We start from the raw sequence: 13,090 nt of genomic DNA, 5'->3' as shown, positions 1-13,090 counted from the left end.
CGTAGAAGATTAATTCCCTGAAAAGTTCATCTAGAGGCAGTACTGAGAAATTATTATAATGGCCATAGACTGGAAACCTGTATAAACTGTGAAGAACAGGACACTTAGAGTTTTATTATGTACTGAGAATGTCAGTGTTGAAAAAATTCAATCCTAACTGATCTTCTTCATGTTTGCAGGTAAAATATTGAATATTCAAAGCACAAATCTGAATCTCCAAAATATGTAAGTGATAGAACAAACCCTGAAACATTCCTGACATTCTAAAAAATGAATTTCATTTGTCAATGGTAAATTTGGCAATGGTAGCATATGCACAACTATGCACAAGGAGTATAAGTTCCATGAAAACATTATTCAAGTATTTATTGGGCTTTTATAACAGAGAGATTAATGCAAACAAAATAAACAGCATCATCACCCAAAAAAGGGAGAAAACTCCTAAATATTTTTATTGCGAAACCTAAGTTTTATAGTCTGTGGACCATATGTCGGCCTTTGAAAAATGTAAAGGTTGCAGGAGAGAGTTTATATTGAGTGTAAGTGAGGTTGATGTTGAAGAGAAAACCTGTTAAATGGAGAAAGATTCCTATTTGGAGTGACTTCTCTCCTCTTGGGTTGCATAAGACCCAGTTCAGCACTCTGGTTTTGTTCAGCAAAGCAATTAAGCACATGCTTAATTCACACTGATTACATCTGTAAGCAGTTAAAGTGCTTATAATTAAACACGAACTCTATCCCTTTGCTGAACATGGACAGATTTAAGTATGTGTTTGTTCAGCTGAAGCACAAATGGAGAGTTGCTGCAAAGAGGCATCTCTCTATCCCAAATAAAGTCAGGGGATATAGCCCATCAGATTGGCGTCTCTCCTAACGGTCTTTGACTATGTATTATAAGTTCTGCTCCATTTAGCTTTTATATTTTGATATCCATACATATTTCTAGACTCTCTATTAAGGATGATAGAGCAGTAGTTCAGCACTGGTTTTGTATAAGAATATATTATGACTTTCAGTCCTTTGAGTTTTGCCGTTACTGCCAAAGGTTTTGCTTACCAGAAAATCAATGCTTATGTATTACCGTTCGGTCTCCATCATTTCAGACCATATGATCGTGATGTATTCCAGGACGTGGATCTAAGCTGGTGCCCATGGAGCCAGGCTGAGAAGTTTTGTGACACGCTCCCCACTGCATCTGGTTCCTGAAGATGTTATGAGAGTTGACGGAGTTCCACAAAACTGGATGGATGAAGACTGCCATGATCACAAGGTGCTCTGCTTGAACAAATGAGTCTTCCCAGAACTGATCATGCCAAGATATCTGAGCTGGTTTTGTCTGGTGGCAAATCAAGCTTGACAGAACTTATTAGCTTAGGATCAAGGCCATGGTAATATAGCTATTTTATTTTAGCTTTAATTATCAGCTTGAGGACAGAGCCCGATCTAATAAATACTATAGAACTGAGCTGTTTCCTCATAATGCCAGTATGGTTGTCTGTAGCCATTGTACATGGTTTTGTTATGCTCTCTTTTGAAGCTGGATAAGCCACCATTTTAAAGGGACAAGTGAATCTCTTCGACTATAGGTCACACAGTTTCTAATCAGGCAAAACCAAGAAGCTGCTCATGAGAAAACAAATACTCACTGGTAGAAAAGGGCCCTATCTCACTTGGGTTGTGGTTTTTGTTTGTTTTTTGTTTTTTGTTTTGTTTGGTTTTTTGGTTGTTTTTTGTTTGTTTTTGTGTGTGTATGTGTGTGTGGTTTGGTTTTTGTCGCTGTTGTTTATTTTTTTTCTTTCGTGAATCAGGATGAGAAAAGTAGACATCTTTATCATTAGATATTCTAAAACAAGAATTAAGTAGATAGTTACATATAGATACTTTCTCTTGTACAGTCAAAGGTAGCAGTTTTTGTTCTTACCTTTAATCTCTCGTTATTTATGTAGGATCTGATATCTCTAAATCGGTAATACAGCCAAATGCATCTTCTGACATGAGTTACTGCTTACTACTGTATACCTGGGGCAGAACATCACCACAAGTTAGTATGGAAAGCCAAGAGTCAAATAATCATATTTCATAGTTAATACATTACTTTATTTCTCATTGCATTTCTATGTAAAAACAAGTGTCCCTCCACAGTCATGATTTTGTCAAGCATCTTTATTGTACTAAAAAGATTTCCTAGAATCATTTGTAAAAATCGTTCTTTGTTAGAGCAGTTTGTCGTATTTTCTTTATATACAAAAAGTTTTGAATGAATACACAGAAACAGGATATTTTTCTAGTTCTACAGCTGGAGTTTTGTGGCATTAATAAGAATGATTAAAGACATAAAATTTCTCTGCCTTTCATGTCCTGCAATATCAGCCTAATATGTACTCTTTCAGCAAATAATCATGATAATAAACTTATCTGCAAGAAAAGATGAAGAACATAATGAAGAGATGTAAAACCAAATGTGAATATCTGTGAAATATGGGAAGTATTTGTTTAAAATAATCATTCATAAAAACCATAAAGTCCTCTGTCCCTTCGTCTGGGAAGCAGGAAGCAAGACACTGAACATTAATAATGACGTTGTCATGGTCAAAAAACAAACAATTGAAATCACACAATTGTATTGCCACTAATTTCAGCAGATACACCATTTCACATTTGAACTGATCTATGTAAGCAAGAAGTAAAAGAATTAGTTGTCACTTACACAGGAATTAATTTATCCTATGAAGAAAATATGTATATAATTTTTGTTTATTTACCTTAGTATTCTTAATTTCCTTCAGCTACTGATTTTTCACTTGATTTACACTTAAAGACTGTACTGAGTGCCGCCTGAAAATCTGAGAACCCTATGCCTGCATAACTTCTTAAGGTTTTCACACACTATATGTACGTAGTCCACAGAAATTAAGAGAACTTGAAAAGTAGTAATAGATCCTACACCGTGTGGATATAAAATACACTTTTCAAAATTAAAGAAGTCTTTTGAATCTCTTACGTGGTCTTTCCAAGGGAAATGTTAATGATTTATCTACATGACCCCTTTATATAAATGTCAATCAAATAATTGTTGCATTTTACTTGAATATTATTTTGCCTTGGAAAATAGTAACTCTAATGGGTTGTAATGCTCTTTTCCTACAAGTATGTTTTATTTAAAAGTGTAAAACCAGATATTTTACACACTTACGAATATGTATGCGTTGTTCTGGATATACAATTACGTATCTCACAGAAATTACTATGAAAATATGATAACCACAGCTCAAAACTAAAGCTTGATTGTTAAGATTAAACTAATATTTATAGTAGTTAGTCTTCTTATCTATGAAGTTTTTTCTAACATTTACGATCATGAGGCCTTGTTATACCTGTGCTAAGCAAAAGTGAAATAACTATTTGGCATAATATGAGGAACTTTCAAATGTACATATGAATTTTTGATAACCAATGATATTTTCATTAAAATAATTTGTAAAGTGACTATAAAGTTGACTCTGTACCTACAGCTTTCAAATCACAGAGATAATTAAACAGGTCAGCAATCATCTTTAACTTCTTATTTAAATAGGTAACACTTCTGTATCCATCATTTGAAGATGATGTTTTACGTAAGAAGGCAAACAAATTACACCAGCTGTTCCATTTTAATCCTTTATTTGAAATAGGCTTTGGTTGTGCATTTTTAAAATTATATAAAGACAAAGAACAGATTCTCTTTAACTGCAATATTTTTTCACTTGGAAACTAGCACATGTGAACAGTTAACTACATGCCTTACTTTTCTTGTCCAATACTTAACCTCTGAGCCTACAGACAGTCCCATGAGCACTCTGGAGGTGGAGAAGACAGGGTGAAGGGCAGTGCAACTCTGCAAAATCATGGTGTCATAGGATCTGGTATGTACATGCTACAGTGTGCCAATAAGGAGGTTTCAGACTTGCCTGTGCTTCCACTAACAAACTCTCAGCTGTTTCAGAATGATTGATTTCCAGTCGAACACCTCAGAAAGCCCTGGCAATTTCACCTCTAACACAAACAGCAATGACCTCCAAGAGATAAAGAAGCATGATTAGGATTCAGCTGAGGTTTAGCTAGTGTCCTCATGCCTAACAACAACTTTTGCCTCAGATGGCCCTACTCATTCATATTCTTTATGCATTTGGCAAGTACGTTTCTTTAACCCATTTATTCTCTTATTTTTACAAACAGTATTGAAAAAAATGGGTTGTTTGTACCTATTTTATTAGTCTTTTTTCTTACAGAAAAAAGCTTAAGAGATCACGTGGACCATGACTTGTGTTTGTTCTCTTCTAATAATTCATTGTTTTATTTCTAAGAAATCAGTTAGCTGTCTGGATATCTTCCAAATAATTACTCTCTGTAAGTGTTAATTGGGGAAACAAACAAACAAACAAACAAAAACAACCAACCAACAAACAAACAAAAAAAAAACCCGCCTGCAGGGCTAGAGGGAGATGGAGTACAAGTATTCACAGTTTTTTCCTTCACAACTTTTGATACTAGTCTGCTAATTTCTACACCTCACCATTCACCATCAAATTATTATTTTGGAGCACATAATAGGTGCTTGGCAGAGAGAAAATAAATCTTTTGTAGAAGTCACTTAAAAAGTCAATCAACCAAGTCAAAAGTCTGCAAAAACCCAGCTCTAATAGTACCAGGCTCGTTAGCCTACTGACTTTAAAAGTGTTATTTCTCTGGAGGAACACAGAGACATAGAGGACTTAGAAGTAATTTGCACAAGGAAATGCAATAAGGACCAATTTGTTCAGCCCTCAAGCTGTCAAAATTACTTCTGTGTTTTGGTCTTTAGGAAGGCACCTGAAAAGATGTTTCTTTCATTCCACACATTATCATTAAGTTTTTGTTTGATAGCACAGTAGAGGTGTATCAATAGCAGATACTTTTGCAGAGAAAAACACTGCTCATATTTGTCATTTGGCAGCTGATGAATTACAGTAATTATAATAATATTAGGCACTTGAAGCCATTTCCTGTACATTCTTGTATGGCCACATGCTTGTAAGTTAGAACCAATAATAAAAAATAGTCCCCTCTCGTTTTATTAATAAAAACCAGTCCTTCCATTTATTATACAATAAAACTGTGCTGGAATATCTAGTTACGGCAGGGACTGATTTGTTGCAGCCTGCTGCAGGAAATTTAATTGATGGAGAGCATGTTTCTGAAAGCTATGCAGAACCACGAACTTACTGAACTACTCCAAAGATATGAGTATTAAATACCCTGTGACTGGGCCAAAGTTATTTCTCTGAATGAAAGGCAATTAGGTTGAATATATCAGACTGACTGTAATGGTCTTGTCAGCTTCATATTATAGCCTCAATACCCTGCATTAGATCAACACTACTAAAATTATCTCTGTTTAGAAGTACACAACTCCACTTCGTCCTTAAAAGTCAGATCAATTGATGGAAAGAGTAAAGTCAACTGAAAAAGTGGTAAGTAATCTATCTTTGGAAAGAAACACTGGAGTATGCCTTTTATTTTTGAGCTATGCCCTTAATGTGAAATTCTATTACTATTTTAGCCTAGCTGATGTACGATGAGAAAGAATAAGTGCTGTTATACTAATCTTTGTGGAAAATCCTGGAGATGAGAAAGCATTCTAAGGTATTGGACTTTTTGCAGATCTTCTATAAGTTTCTTCTTTGCACATATGGACTTTTAAAATTACATAAATGTCTTCCATTTAAATACAGGAATTGAGCCTTAATCAGGTCTTGGGTAAGTCCAGTAAAGTCAGTTTGAATTATGTCAGTGGTGAATTTACCTGTGAGCCAAGCAACAACTGGGCTTGCTCTTAAGGAATATTCAAAATGGGTATGGAAAGGGTATGGAAAGAAGAAGAAGTAAATTCAAATTGTTTAGAAAATAGATACAAGCGGCAAAATAGTTTATAGCTCATATAGCTGTGGTTCATGGCAGCACATTTTGTCAGTGAGTATCTTATGGTACTCATTATTAGGATGGAAATATTTGTTGCTGTTCTCTATAAGTTGCCCAGTGTTTAAGAGTCCTGGTTCCTAAGTTGCTATCTAGCCCAATCCTGAACCTCCCTCCCCCTGTGCAGTGTGTCAGTGGGAGCAAAAACTTGTCCCAGTTCAGTTTCCTTAGTCAGTCCAGTTTACCAGAAATCCTGGTTGAAAGGGGACCCCAGCACTTCATCATTTCCTAAATCTGCACAGGAAATTATTATTGCAACTCATTTATCTCCCTTGCATTATGAGGGCTGGAGACAGTCATCTTCAAGTTGATCCTAGTAGAACGGTAAGACAAAAATATGATATTTAATGCTTTCTTATAGCCAGATAATAGCTATAATGAAATCTACCACAAAGAATTATAAATTTGGGCTGTTCTGAAAAATTATGAGTTTGTCAGTTGTAGAATCCAGCAGCAGTTTGAATCCTAAAATGGGAAGTTCACCATCTTAAAGAAATGGTTTCAGAACACTTCATTCACATTTGACATACATTTTCATAGCGTTTCCTTCTATCTATAAATGCTGGAAGATCTATGAAAAGAGACAGAATCTAAAACACAAAATAGTGGCACAAGATTCATAAGTCTGCCAAAATTAGCCTACTTCAGTGGATCTATCCTACTGATTTAGAATGGAGATAAAAAAACTTGGTTTTCCCATATCTTTCCCATTGATTTATGTAACTTTTTTCATGGGTTACTTTAAGAAAGTCTTTTCTGCATTAGAGTGGTCTCCTATAATTCATTTAGCAGTAATGACAGAGAAAATGAGTAAGATATAATGTTTAGATCTGACTCATTGCCAGCTGTGAGTGTCTTGATCAAATGCTATAAATTTAATATGAATAATGGCTAAAAAAAAATAAACTAAATTACCTGAAAAAGGAGCAAATGAAAGCCAATCAGGAGAGCTTGCATGTTAGAAGGAAAAATGAGGTAGATGCAACTTGAAAAGTCTGTCTTGTTTTTACTTCCTGAGTTGCTTGAAACATCGATACACGACCTCTTCATCATGACACCAAGCACAGCACCTGCCTGCCAGGGTGCAAATTTCAGAGCCGGCTTTGCGAACCCTGGAGTTATCAGACTAGCCTGCCTCTACTGTCCAAAAATGTATAAAACCCCAACCATTTGAATTAAAATATGACAAGTGCTGAAAAAAAGAAAAAACACACCACTGGGGTTTCTTTCATCATGAAAAGGTGGTGAATGGATCATTTAATCTAATTCTTATGCTGAGTATTAAAGAGATTAAACACATCACTGTAACTCATTTCAGGATTTATTTGTGTTTTATCAACATGACATCATAAGACTTTTGGCTTAACTTTGTTTCTTAGTGTGGTACAGCTGTGTGTGAACATGGCGTAGGTTCTGCTGGAGTTGTGTTTAAAGGGAGGAAATACTTCACCATCCTAGGGAATGTTGCTTGTACTTACTTGAGCTGCGACTCTACACTTCAGTCTTGAGATAGTACTAATATATAATAATTTGACGTTGTCCACCTGAATGGATTCTGTTTTCATTTTGCTTTGTCATGAGCTGATGTAGGTTAAGTAGTTTCACAGTGTGTTAGAATTAGATATAGCCCAGCAGGATAATTCGCAACACCAAAACCAGGCAAACTCATTCCCTATCTATTCAATAGAGTTCCTTGGAAAGGTAATCTACAAAATCTGTGTATGGTGGTGGAAAGCCACTCAGAGCAGGCAGAAAAAATAGTGATGTCTGGGAATCCCAGAAGTTCCCACTAGCTTTGATGCCTGACTTAGGACTTGAACTTTAAGCTCTTGAATCACTTGGAAGCCAAGGTGGGAAGGCACTTAACTGAACAAGGCTTACTCCTTTTAAAGCTAGAGAGGTATGGCCTCAAGTTGTGCCAGGGGAAGTTTAGATTGGATATGAGGAGAAAATTTTAATGGAAAGGGTTGTCAGGTGTTAGAACAGGCTTCTCAGCGAGTGGTTGAGTCACCATCCCTGAAGGTGTTTAAAAGGTGTATAGACAAAGTTCTTAGGGACATGGTTTAGTACTAGAGTTAGGTTAGGTTATGTTTGTGCTTGATGATCGTGAGGGTCTCTTCCAGCTGAAATAATTCTATGATTCTAAGTAGCCTTAGAGCCCTTTTTTAGTAAAATAAACCTTGAACTTAAGACAGTCTTCCAAAAGCAGGCAATTAAAGTTCACTTTCGGTGTCAGGCAGACATGGTTCAGATGCAGCCTGTTACTTTCCAGAGGACTTTTCCATCTTCCAGACAGAATATGTCACTCCTGCAGTCAGGACTGTAGAGGGGATATCTGGCTAGTGTTTGTAATGCATCAGTCTCCTCCACAATGAAGTTGAGACTTCAGGCCTCCAGATAAGAGCATATACACAGATGCACAGAGATTTTTCAGGTCAAAAAAGAGCCAGATCTGGACAATTTTGGCTACTTCTGAGGTTGAGTACTGACATCAAAATACTAACCTACTCAGAGAATTCAAAGGTTTCAGAAATTAGCTGATTCTGACATGTTTCTTGCAATTAAGGTCTTGCAGCTCCAAGTGCAGCTACTTAGGGAAGTACTTCCATGGCTGCCCATCCAGGCTATCTGTGGGAGACTCAGCTCTGAAGAAGATGCAACAGAAAGCAGTCTACTGCTCCTCATCTGCACCATTTGCAGCTCAGCATTCACTAAAACAGACCAGGAACATCTGCCAGCTTGCCACCCACTGTGCTCTGTGGCTCAATCCTAACACACCTTCTGCCAATACTTACAAGAAAAAGGGGAGGAATTCTTAGTCTTAAATAGTGAAAATGTTTATATAGCACCACATTTCAGGAAACAGAGAAGGACTTCAGGAGCTCAGATTTACAGAATAAAACTTGGTGTTAAGGTTAGTTCCATAGATGTCACAGTTCATGTTTTAAATACCTGAAGTATTCAACTGCTTGATATGAAGAAATTGACCTAGGTCCTCCTCTGTCCCATACAAATGATGCAACAAGTCATAACAGAGGAAGACTCAAAGATTTGATGCCACACATAAAACTTTTCTAGACATCATGTTTACATTGAAATTATAAATGAACAAAGTTGGAGACCACAGCTCATTATGATGTGTTACCTCCACTTTGATATGAGAGTGTTCATCTTCCATTACAACAGTTTTGTTGTTCTGTTTACAAATGAAAACAGCTGGAAGTCAGGAAAAATACTGCTTAGCTGACAAGATACTCTGTCAGTGGTCTGACATGATAGTAAAGTACTTCTCTGTCCTTGACTTCTCAGTACAATAACTTTCCTTTGCTTCAGTTTCCTCATGGAGCTCTGATACCTGTTGCCTAAAGTCAGAATTTAGATAACTATAACATGGTGTGTGAAATTGCAGTCAAGAGTATGACATAGAAAATTTCTAAATAATGCAGACAGAGCCTAAATGAACAGCACAGTATGCAGCAACATAAATTTGCCAGACTCTGTAAGGCTATGTACCCTTCTAAATATTTTACACCCTTGATGTATTTTGGCAGCTAGATATTCTATAGAAATAACCAAATATGTACTACTTAATACTTATTTGAAAATGCACAGAATATACTTTGATAATAATATAGCAGACTGGTACACATGAATCTTCAGAATTCTCTTTTGTCACAGTACCACAACATTAAAAACGCACATTATGAAAATACATTGACTTGATATTTTTCTCATTGACTCACATATATTTTTAGTTAAGGAAAGCATTAAACTGCTGAAGTTAAATTTGATTTAAATTTTCAGTATAGGTATGGGAAATTATAATAGCAGGTGCTCCTTCTCAACTGGATTTATTTCATCAACATGCTCAGTGCATGAAGGAAATGCTTAACGATATTAGCTGAAACAGGACAGTACCCAGAAATATCATAGGCCAGCAGGAGAGAGACCCCTACTGCTCTTTGGAAGATGACTTCTAGTTAGCAGCCGCCAGGGAGAGGAAACTGCTTTGACACCAGTGCAATAATATTTAGCCATTCACTTGCCATATGAACGTGCCTATGAGTGTAGCTGGGCAAACTCCAAATACACTGCAGTGTTTAGGATCTTTTCATTGATAGTGCTGTTGCTAAAGAAGTGAAATGGATGTGTGGTATGTTTTTATTTCACAAAGGTCCTCATAGCAGAGCTAATATTACAGAGTCATTGATAAACTTTGCAAGAGTCAGATCGGAAAACTACAGATACAGTGAATTAATCAAGTGTTTCAGGATCTAGCAGTACACAGAGAGAGTACTCCTGGGACATTCATGCTCTCCCTGGTTGTTAATTCTGGTTCAGATGACACAAAAATCATATGCCCCAGTGACTTGTGAGAAGGAGAATTAGAAGCACAACTGCAATTTTTTTTTTTTTTTTTTCTAGCTGTAAAGCTGATTGAAACAATGGAAAAGAAAATCAACAACACTTTTTTACATTTTAATGCTTTTCAAGATGATACAGAGCATGCTGTCTAAAAATAGAAATTAACAATCAATTAAAAAGACAAATCAAGTCAAACAACACTTACAATACATGCAAAAGTATAACCACCAAATATCTTTCTGTGTGAATTAGACCCCGTAGCCACCACGTCAATGTCATTTTATTCTGAGTCTTTGAACATTTCACCTAGGAAAACTTCAAATCTATTAGATAAACTGACCTGATGCAATTACAAGTGTGCAATCTTCATACCAAATTATTAGATTATGTATTAGAAACCAAATTATTTTGCTCTTTTTTTCTTCTAAGTAAAACTGGAAGCATGGCTCTTGATTGTTCAGGGCAAAGTTGTGAAGGCAAAGGAGTGTTGTATTCTCAAGTATTTAAATTTGAATAGATGTGACAATATTTTATATAGTTCAGGGAGCAGATGGAATGAACTCTGTGAAGAAAATTAATCCCAGACAAATTCCAGCAATTTCAAAAATCTAACTCAGGATGAAAAACCTTCCAAAGTACTGCTCAGATGCATTACATCTAAGCAGAACATTACTAAACTCTCAGGATCTTTTTCTTTCACTTGCTTCCTCTACATATTTCCCTGGTCATTTGCCAAGTGAGAAAGACTTTGATTTAATTTGGTAAAAAAAAAACAAAACAAAACAAAAAGACATAGCTTTTTGGACTGCAAAATTAAATCAGGTTTACTTTCACCTAATTTCTACATGCTAATATATTGATCAAACTCTGCCTTGGGATGGATAATTTCTTTTCTAAAATTGATTCTAACTAAAAAAGAATAAAATTTTACTAGTAACTTGTGTTCACTGCTTCAAATTGTGAGGTAACATGTTGTGATAAATTATGGCAATAATCAGTTGGCATCTTAAAGTGAATGTTCTTAAGAACAATTAATATGTGCTGTAACCTACTCACATATGAGGTAAATTCTGAATTTATAATAAGAATCCTCAAAGATTCTGTAGTTAATAAGGAACTTTGATATTGCAGAGTCAAAGAGATGGCTCAGCTTTTAAGATACCCATAAAGGAAGTTCTGAAAGTAAGATTTGTTTGCTGTGTTAACATATCCTGACATGAATACGTCCCCGCCTGTTCACATGAGAGATCTGTTCTTTTTCTTAAATTATACAAGTATTAGAACCCAGATATCAGTACAGTCCACAAAAAATATAGCTTAATAAAATATAGCTTGTCGAATGCAACCTCAAAATTGTCATATGGAAATGAACCTGTTTTGCTTTCACATGGGTTTGAATGCCTGGGTTATTTGCTGGTGTGATTCTATACTCTAACTCACCTAAACAATTAATAGCACTTTTCAGAAAACTACCTGCACTCTCATATCCACTTTTTCTGGTTTTAAACATTGTATATTAAAGAAATATGATATGTGAAACATACCACATAAATTACTTTTAGAAATCGTATTAAGAATATTTGAGTAGTTCTGAGAATAAATATATACATATTTTGCACATTCTCATAATTCTTATTATTATCATCAATGTTTTATTGTAAGAGTGGTTTAGTATCTAATATTTTCTCTGGAGGTTTATCAATTTTACAGCATAATGATGCTAAGAAGATCAGCAGAGTTTCTTCAGATACCTGATTTATGAGGAAAAAATGGTTGGCACAATATTTTCACCTTTCAGAGATTAACAAATGTGAATTTGTTAATCTTCTGGGAAATGCAGAGGAGATTGCATTAGCTACAATAAGTATAGGTTAAGTCACTGTTCAATTATCTAAGTGTTTAATTGTTTAATTATTGGAATATTTGTCCTCTTGTACAAGTCTGTTTATAACCTCATAATTTTATGCAAAATATTGTCAAATTCAATGGGTATTCTTTTGTCTAGAAGAACACATCTACTTTGGTGTCTCAGCCGGTAAAATTGTCCTTTACAGACAATGGGAGCAGCTTGGAATAAACCTGACCAATAATTTTGACTGCATCTTACTACCTCATATTGTGTCTATTTTTCTTCATTAACTACAGAAGTGGCTTGTTACAATCTGTTCACCTTAGATTACTGGAATTATGTGGGAGGAATCCCATTCTTGGAATCCTGCAGAGGTACTGAAAGATTCTACCAAGGATCAGTATGCTTGCATTGGGTACATGCCCAGAGATAGGAATGGCAATTAACAGAAGGTTGAGGAAAGAAAAAGGTGAGCAATAACTGCTTCCAAGTTAAGCATTGAACAAACTTACAGATTTCCATGTGCAGCTTGCTTTCTCAACTTTAAGAAGCTTAAATGAACTTTTTCTTGTATGACCAGGTCCTGAACTGAAGTCACAGGTAAGAGTCTTCATGGTACAGACTGAAACCTTACAATTTTATTAAAGGTAATTGAGTTATCAAGATCACACCCTTTGAATCTTTTTTAGGTAAATGGGACATCTAATTAAATGATACATATTCACCAATTTCCACAATATTGTGATAATCAGTTATGCTGAGAACAATTCAAGTAGGCATGACAGAGCAACATCGGGACTCCAAGAATGTCACAACTATTATTTGCATTATTAGGCAGTTAAAATTACCATCTCAGATCCAGAACTGAATCATCTGTCCTCA

General features: G+C 35.5%; 1 long non-coding RNA gene across 1 annotated transcript in view; it reads left to right on the top strand.

Moving 5' to 3' along the window:
* The window catches only part of LOC139827087 (uncharacterized), a 146,962-nt gene extending 145,718 nt beyond the window's left edge, over positions 1-1,244 (top strand). Inside the window, exons 3-4 of the long non-coding RNA XR_011737282.1 lie at positions 180-225; positions 1,129-1,244. This is a non-coding gene — a long non-coding RNA (uncharacterized lncRNA). The remainder of the gene's footprint in view (positions 1-179; positions 226-1,128) is intronic.
* The last annotated feature ends 11,846 nt before the right edge of the window (positions 1,245-13,090 follow it).

This window comes from Patagioenas fasciata, chromosome 1, assembly GCF_037038585.1.
Source record: "Patagioenas fasciata isolate bPatFas1 chromosome 1, bPatFas1.hap1, whole genome shotgun sequence".
NCBI lineage: Eukaryota > Metazoa > Chordata > Aves > Columbiformes > Columbidae > Patagioenas > Patagioenas fasciata.
Note: the sequence above shows the minus strand (reverse complement) of the source record. Positions and strands in the feature narration are given on the sequence as shown.